Source organism: Emys orbicularis, chromosome 4 (assembly GCF_028017835.1).
Source record: "Emys orbicularis isolate rEmyOrb1 chromosome 4, rEmyOrb1.hap1, whole genome shotgun sequence".
NCBI lineage: Eukaryota > Metazoa > Chordata > Testudines > Emydidae > Emys > Emys orbicularis.
In genome coordinates, this window is record NC_088686.1 from 157,187,017 (window position 1) to 157,195,693 (window position 8,677).

General features: G+C 54.6%; 1 pseudogene; it reads left to right on the forward strand.

Moving 5' to 3' along the window:
• The window catches only part of LOC135877976 (RING finger protein 112-like), a 1,138,053-nt pseudogene that overhangs the window by 251,251 nt on the left and 878,125 nt on the right, over positions 1 to 8,677 (forward strand).

Here is an 8,677-nt window from a genome sequence, read left to right on the forward strand (position 1 = left end):
CCAGTCAACCAATATGTGCAGGCAGGGCAACCAATCCACCACCCCATGTATCCATCCACCAGTGGTATTTATCTGTCTCGTGTATCCACCTGAAAACCAATTGTCTCTACAAGAAGGGATAAGGTGCACAGCTCAGCCCTGTCCTATTGTGGCTTCAGTGATTAACCCTCTGTAGAAACCCTAAGATATTCCAGGGTGGACATGTTCTAAACACTCAGCGGATGGGCCGGCGTCCCGGGCGGAGGATTCATTAGGCTGTTCCCTAAATGTTGTTTCTTTTGCTTTCCACAATTACCGAGCTGCTTAGGGGTTAGTTATATCATCATGAATAAACAGGCCCCACCCACCATCCAGCTGGATGATCTCTCCTCAGATGGTCAACAAAGATGATGACATATCACTCACCATCAGTAAGCTTCAGAGTTAATACACAGGAGAACATGCCACGGGGCTATTGATTCAGGCTGTCAGCAGGCTCAGGGAGATGGCACTGCATTGGGGTCACATTTGGGAAGGGCAAATTCTCACTAATTCAGGGATTGAAGCTTCTTCCTGTCTCACCCCTATCTGCATCTGTTGAGAGCCTAGATCAATAGCTCCATGGTGCACCTCACTGATGGAGGGGGCGTGGTTAACTCTTAACCCTACTGACTGCAACTTAAATTTATCCAGCCTGGAAAATTGCCATGAAGCTTTGCAGCACCACGGCAAAATGATTTGCTTCTGGGAGGATTCCAGCTCTCTGGATTTTTGCAAGTGTATCGCCTTGCTTCAATAAATATTTATGAAAGCAAATTTCAAAGCAGGAAGTCCTGTCATTCTTCTAACCTCAGGGGGTTGGACCCAGATGTAGAGTAGAAATGAGCAGCTGCAATACGGGGGGAGGGATAGCTCAGTGGTTTGAGCATTGGCCTCCTAAACCCAGAGTTGTGAGTTCAATCCTTGAGGGGGCCATTTAGGGAACTGGGGTAAAAATCGATCTGGGGATTGGTCCTCCTTTGAGCAGGGGGTTGGACTAGATGACCTCCTGAGGTCCTTTCCAACCCTGATCTTCTATGATTCTATGACACGCTTGGGAACACTAGGGGGAGCTCTGGGCTAGAGGGGAGTCTGGCATGACAGGGGAGTGAGACAGCTGGATGAATTTGCTGCAACGGGAATAGAGTGTAATGTGGCTAACGCCTTTCAAAGCAAATGGCTTCTCTTGGGCACAGAGTGGGGTGGGAGGGAAAGAGATACAGGGAGATGGGCAGTGTTACTAGATGGTATTCATATCCCACAACTGATTCTTTAAAGACACTGCTATTGCCAAGAGATCCAGGAGGGGATATGAGAAAATATCCTTCTAAAGGGATTCAGCTCTGATCTGGGCCTAGAGCAGGGGGATTGGCTGGCTCCGGGCGCTGAGGAATTAGGGTAACAGTTCTCCTCTAATCCTCCAGCTCCGATTCCCTCCAGTAGGTGGCAGCCTGGACTTATGCAGCACCCAACCACTTGATCAGCAAAATGCATCTTGCATATCAGTTCTGAGAGAGCCTAGAAAGTGTTAGCTGGGGAGCCGGAGGCTGAGCTCCTGATTTGCCTCTGGAATGGAGGCTGGGATCCTGGTGCAGAGGCTGAGAGATGGGGCGGCTCCGGAGAGACAATGGGAGTACGGGATGGGCAGAAGTGGGAGCCCCATGGCTGGTGGTGGAGCCGAAATGGGGGGCGGGGGGGGGGGGAATAAGGACATGGTGACACTGATGAGACACGGGGCCAAGACAGGCATCTCGTAGTGTTGCTTTCCTCATAGAACCATGGGCCAGTCATGGTGGTGGAGGCGGATGCAAATTCATCCTGGAGCCCAGATCTGCGCTCCCAGGCAGGGTAGGGAATCTACTCCCATAGCCGCCCCCCATCCCTAAGAGAGCATGACGTTCTCTGCTCCTGGGCCTCTCCTCCAAGAGGGTGTGACTCTGAGTTCTCCTGGCCCCTCCCCAATTTATTCCCCATGCCTCTGATATGTCTTCTGTGACTGGATCCCCAGGGTAGAAACTCGAACGGGGGTGCCACAGCGCCCCCTTAACTCTCCAACTTGGGTTGTCTCTTACAATGCTTTGCCAGTGACAAGCAGCAAAACCCCTCCAGGGGCTGAGGTCCCTCTGCCAACAACAGGCAAGGAGACACCCAGCTAAATTGCATTAATGCTCTAATTATACAGAGAGAGACACCAGCAAATCTCCCCAGCCTTGCACCCCAGAAATGTACCATTTTACATGGCTCAAGAAATTTTCTTGAACAGTGCAAGTTCATTAGTTAATTTGCCACTTTGTCAAAGTGGACATGCACCAGCCTTTGTAACCTGAGCCGATTCTCCAAGTCCTCTAGGCAAACTCACTGGTAAGGATAAAACGTTAAAATCAGTTTATGAACTTCAGAAAGAGATCTTAGGTGATTAGTAGTGTTAGACACAGAGGTCGACGTTGGTTACACAAGAAATAAAAATAGAATCGCAGTCTAAATTGCTTAGTCTGTTAAAATTAGAAGATTTGAATCCAAGAACTTTTCTCACCCCACTGGGTGTTCCAGGCAGTTGACAGTTCTCTATACACAGGCTGGATTCCCCTCTCAGCCTGGGACCAAGCTCCCCAGTTCAAAGTCTTTGTCTTCCCAACGATGTTGAGATGCGGGAGGAGGGAGTCCAAGAGGTGATGTCACTGGGAGTCTGGATTCCTCTTGATCGGCCATCAACCGGGGTCTGGCCCATCCTCATATAAATGTGTCTTGTTTGTTATGCCTTTGTTGCCACTGAAAGGCGTTTCCCACTTACCACGTTTCAGAAACAAACATAGCAATACTTGATAACTTCACTTACAACGATAGCACTCACCATTCAACCGGATATTAATGTTCAACAGATCACGACTTCTTCAATGATATCTCACGAGGCGTGTATTGTACAAAACCCCTCAATCACATCACAGTGGTTCCCAGGTGTTATTTTGAGGTACAGAATAGCATACCTCCACCTCCAGCTTGTAAACGCATGGGGGAGCAGGAGAGAGAAAAATGAGGGCAGCCTGGGACGGAGTGAGGGGGACCCCTGGCAGAATAATGGGTGGTTCAGGCAATGAGGTGACCCCTGGAAAGATAAATGTGGGGTGCATGGAGTGGTAGTGACCCCAGCAAGAGAAATGTGGAGTTTAGTCAGTGGGAGGACCTCTGGCAAGATAATGGGAGTGCAGGGAGATGGAGCCATATCAGCAGTGGGTTGGAATGACAGAATCCCCTGATGGGGGGCACACAGGGGTACCATGTGGTCTGTGGGACCCTGGGGTTGGAGTCCCAGGGGATGAAAGGTTGATAGAACAAAACACGGGGGAACAGAGAGAAAGAGAAGGCAATCTCAGCCCTGCTCTACAGCAACCCAGGGCCATCTCCCCTCCACCCTTGCCCTCAGTGCCCCCTTTCCCCACTCCCACCACAGCCTGCCCCACAGGACCAGGGCATTGGGCTTGCTCCAGATTTACCCAGGGATCAGAATCCAGGCCTGATTCCATTGGCGTCAATGGGGTTGCTCCGCATTTACAGTGGGGTCCCCGAGGCGCTAGGTGCTGGCCCCAGTGTGGCACTAGGGGGCGCTGTGCTGCAGGGTGGGGGCTCAGCATAGGGCACACTCCCCCTGGCAGAAAGTGCTGGCCCCAGTGCCCCTGTTCAGGGCTGGTCTCACTCTGGGTTCCCCTGCAGCCTGTCTATCTCCTCCCACCCTGAATGGGGACCCACGGGAGGCGTGTTTGATCCACCCCGGGGGTTGAACATTTGCCAGCCACAGCTTCACGCCCAGCTGGCTGTGACTGGGGGTGTGAAAGGGGGCAGGAGCTCAGCGCTGGGCGGAGCACGATGAGGGGTGAGACAGCGAGAAGAACCTCAGGAGACATTTTGTGGTGCCTTGATCCAGCTTGAAAGTGCGTCTCTCCGAGCAGAGACACAGCCCAGACCTGGCTGCCAACAGGACTCATGGAGCAAACCCTGGGCCCGTCTAGTCTGGAATCCTGTCCCCTTCCTTCTGCCCCAGATGGTTTGACAACTTCACCCCACTCTTTGCGTCCCTCCCCTTACTAACCACAAGGGATGCTGTGTTAAATATAGATTTGAACTATGTTCCACTTGGGTTGGAGCTATACAGCCCTGTCCTATTGTGGCATCAGGGATTAACCCTCTGCAGAAACCCAAAGATACTCCAGGGATGGACATGGTTCTAAACACCCAGGGGATGGGCTGGGCTCCTGGAGGGAAGATTCCTTAGGGGGCTGTTCTCTATCAGTCATTTCTGTTGCTTTCCACAATTACCTACCAGCTTTGGGGTTAATTATCTCATCCTGAATATGCAGGCCCCATCCACCAACCAGCTGGATGTTCCCTGCTCAGATGATCAGCAGTGATGCTGATATAGCATTTGCCATTGGTAGGAATCAGAGTTAAAACCAAGGAAGTCATGCCACAGGGCTGTTGATTCAGGCTGTCAGCAGGCTCAGGGAGAAGGCACTGCATTGTGGTCACATTGGGAAGGGCAAATTCCCCCTAATTCAGGGATTTAAGCATCTTCCTGGTTCACCCCTATCTGCATCTGTGAGGTCCTAGATTGATAGCTCCATTGTGCAGTTAACTGGTGAATGAGGTTTGTTAACTCTGAACCCTACTGACTGTAACTTAAATATCTCCAGCCTGGAAAACTTCCAGGCAGCTTTGGAGCTCCTTGGCAAAATTATTTGCTTCTGGGAGGATTCCAGATCTCTGAATTCTTGCAAGTGTATCTCCCTGCTTCAATAAACATTTGTGAAAGCAAATTTCTAAGCAGAAAGCATTGTCATTCTTCTAACCTCAGTGGGGGGCACCCAGATGTAGAGTAGAAATAAGTGGCCACAATACACGCTTGTGAACACTTGGGGGAGCTCTGGGCTAGAGGGGAGCAAGGCATGGTGTCACGGAGTGTGGGGGAGTCAGGGCCCTGCACCCCCCACTTCCTGCGATTCCCCGGGACTCTCAGCCAGCCAGTAACACAGAAGGTTTATTAGACGACAGGAACACAGTCCAAAACAGAGCTTGTAGGTACAGGAACCAGGACCCCTCAGCCAGGTCCCTCTTGGGGGGTAGGGAGCCCAGACCCCGGTTCTGGGCCTCCCTTCTTTTCCCCAGCCAGCTCCAAACTGAAACCCCCTCCAGCTGTCTCCCCCAGCCACACCCCCTGGCTCCTCCTCCCGCCTTTGTCCAGTTTCCTGGGCAGAAGGTGTCCCCTGGCCCCAACCCCCTCCTGGGCTCAGGTTACGTGCTCAAGTATCATCCCTCAAGTGAAGTCACAGCCTGATATCCCACCACCCTCTGTATTCATGCAGACAGTAAACTAGTAAAACTCCCATGCAACATTCCCAGGTTAATATTCCCTACTTGTCACACATGGCAAGGCAGGAGAGCTAGACAGCTGGATGAATTTGCTGCAACGGCGAATTTGCTGCAACGGCGAATAGAATGTAATGTGGCTAACGCCAGCCAATGGGATTGGCTTCTGTCGGGGACAGAGTGGGGAGGGTGGGAAGGAGATACAGGGACATGGGCAGTGTTCTAAGGGGGGCATTAGTATCCCACAGCAGATAGTTGCAAGACACTGCTGTTGCCAAGGGATCCAGGAGGGGATATGCGGAATTTTCCCTCTAAGGGGATTCAGCTTTGATCTGGCTCTTGAGCAGGGGGGTTGGCTGGCTCAGGGGAATGGGGAATGGGACAGGGAGCATTTCCCCTCTAGGGGGCGCTGGTTCTGATCTGGCCTCATGACATGGCTGGCTCAAGGGGCTGGGGAATTAGAGTAATAGTTGTCCTCTAATGGTGCAGCTCTGATTCCTTCCAGCAGATAGTAGCCTGGATCTGTACAGCCCCCAACCGGTTGATCAGCTAAATCTGGGGTGGGCAAACTACAGCCCGCAGGCCTTGTCTGACCCATCAGACCTTTTAATCCGGCCCTCGAGCTCCTTCTGGGGAGCAGGGTCGGGGGCTTTCCGCGCGGCTCCCAGAAGAAGCAGCATCTCCCCCTCCGGCTCCTACATGTAGGGGCAGCCAGGTGGCGCTGCACACCCTAAGTGTCGGCCCTCAAAGCTCCCATTGGCTGGGAACCCTGGCCAATGGGAGCTGCAGGGGCTGCACCTGTGGACGGGGAAACGTGCAGAGCCGCCTGGCTGGCGCCACGCCTCCGCATAGGAGCCAGAGGGGACATGTCACTGCTTCCAGGAGCTGCGGACAGGGCAGCGCGCAGAGCCGCCTTGCCAGGCATCCGCATAGGAGCTGGAGAGGGGACATGCTGCTGTTTCTGGGAGCTGCTTGAGGTAAGTGCCACCAGGAGCCTGCACCCCTCCCCTCCCGGGCCCCAACCCCCTGCCCCAGCCCCGATCCCCCTCCCGCCCTTGGAACTCTTCGGTCCCAGCCCGGAGCACCCTCCTGTACCCCAAACCCCTCATCCCCAGCCCCACCCCAGAGCCCTCATCCCCTCCTGTACCCCAACCCCGAATTTCATGAGTATTCATGGCCCGCCATACAATTTCCATATGTGGCCCTCAGACCAAAATGTTTGCCCACCCCTGAGCTAAAGGCATCCTGCAGGTCAGTTCTGACAGTGCAGGGAAGGAGCGGCTCTGAGTTCCTGACCTGCCCCGGGAATGAAGGCTGGGATCACAGTGCCCAGCCTGAGAGATGGGGCAGCTCCGGAGCGTCGGTGGGAGTGCGGTTGAGACGCATGGCGGATGGAAGAGGATCTTTCCATCGCCTCCTCCTGCCCCACCACACAGCCAGTGGCTTCAGAGCAAGCCCCTGCAGGGTACATGGTCCGAGCTGGCACGGCCCACCTCCATCCTGCTGCCCCCCAACCCTCCCCCTACCCTGGTGCCTTCGCGCTGGGAGACGCAGAGCATAAATCAGCTACTTTCTGCAGTGCCCAGGGCAATACTATAAGCTGGCAGGGGGCAGCGGGCTGGGCGCAAGTGGGACCCCAATGGCTGGTGGAGGAGCAGAGACCAGGGAGCGGGGAAGATCAAGAACATGGCGACACTTACGAGACACAAGGGCCAACACAGGCGTCTCGTAGCTTGAACCAGGGGCCAGTCGTGGTGGTGGAAGGGGATGAAAAAATTCATCCCAGAGCCCAGATCAGGAAACTGGGAGCCGCAAAGGCCAGGCCAGGCCAGGATGGGGCTGGGAGGCAGGAGATCCCAGTGCAGCATGGTCCCACCTGTAAGCTACCTCTGCTCCGAGGGAGGTGCAAACTGAGCCCAGGTCGGGAAACTGGGAGCCACGCGGCCCAGACCAGTACGGAGCCGGGACGTAGCCCATCCCAGAGCAGAACGCTCCTGCTGGGAAGCAGTCGGGTGGAATCATGGAGCAGAGGCCAGGAGAAAAGGGGGCCTGGGAGATGTGGCAGAACGGGGACGGGATTCCCGTAGCCCCTCCCCTAGAGTCATGGCCCCCCTGCCTGGCACATGTAGCCCCTATGACTCAAGCTGTAGCATCGGGCAGCGCTAGAGATGCACGTCTGAGTTTCTAGAGGCAGGAAGAGCGTTTCTGACCACAGGCTTCCCCCCGCCCCCTTCACTGCAGCTGCTCGGCGCTGGGGCAGGGAGAGAGCGCCTGCAACGTCAGTGATGGGGGAGTGGGGGGAGACCCCAGAGCTCTATGCCACGCCCCTGCCGCTTCAGTCAGAGCTGCGTCTCCATCCAAGTCAGGACCTTTCTCGTCGGCCCTGCCAGCCCCGGGACAATCACACCCAGCAGGTGAGTGAATGGTGGGGGGGAAATCTCTGGGCTCCCAGGCCGCTCCTGAAGCTGGGGATGGAACCCAGGAGTCCTGGGTCTCAGGTCCTCCCCCCTCCCCCACTCTAACCCACTTGACTCCCCTCCAACAGCCAGGATGAGAACCCAGGTGTCCTGACTCCCAACCCCCCTTTCCCCCCAACATCAAGCCTTTCTCATTAGCACTAACTGGGGATGTAGAAAGTTTCACTCTGAGATCTGTCAAATTGTTTCTTTCTACCAGATGTATACCCCAGAGAAAGGAAGAGTTTAAGACGTGAAGAAGTTCTATCTATCTATCTATCTATCTATCTAATCATCTTATATGAGTCTGTTTATCACACTGAAAGGATCTTGAAAATTGACTGGCACCAGCAGAGCTGTGGGGTGGGGGGGACCCCCTTCTGCATTAGCAGGGGGCTGCGGGTTGGGGTTGAAGGGTACCAGCTGAGCTGGTTGCGGGGAGCTCAGGGCAGGGCGAGCAGGGGGCCGTGGGTCGAGATTCCGCTTTAGTTTCTTTCCTTTCCATGGGTCAGAGCTCCCGCCCGTGTGTGATGAGTGGAAACATACACACACAAGCTGGGGTGACATCCCACCCCCGCCCCTCTCCAGCTTCACTCTAAATTTCTGTTTCATGTTCTGAGACATCCTGTGCCAGAGAGATTTTCACACCTTCAACGTCAGCCCCTGCAACACACAAACAGCATGTCAGGGGCACAGTCCCGCCCCCCGGTACAGAGTATGTGGAGGGGCAGGATACCGGGCTAGCTGGACCCATGGGTCTGATCTGGGCTGACAGGGAGGGGGCAGGATACCGGGCTACATGGGACCATGGGTCTGATCCAGGGTGGCAGGGAGGTGGCAGGTTA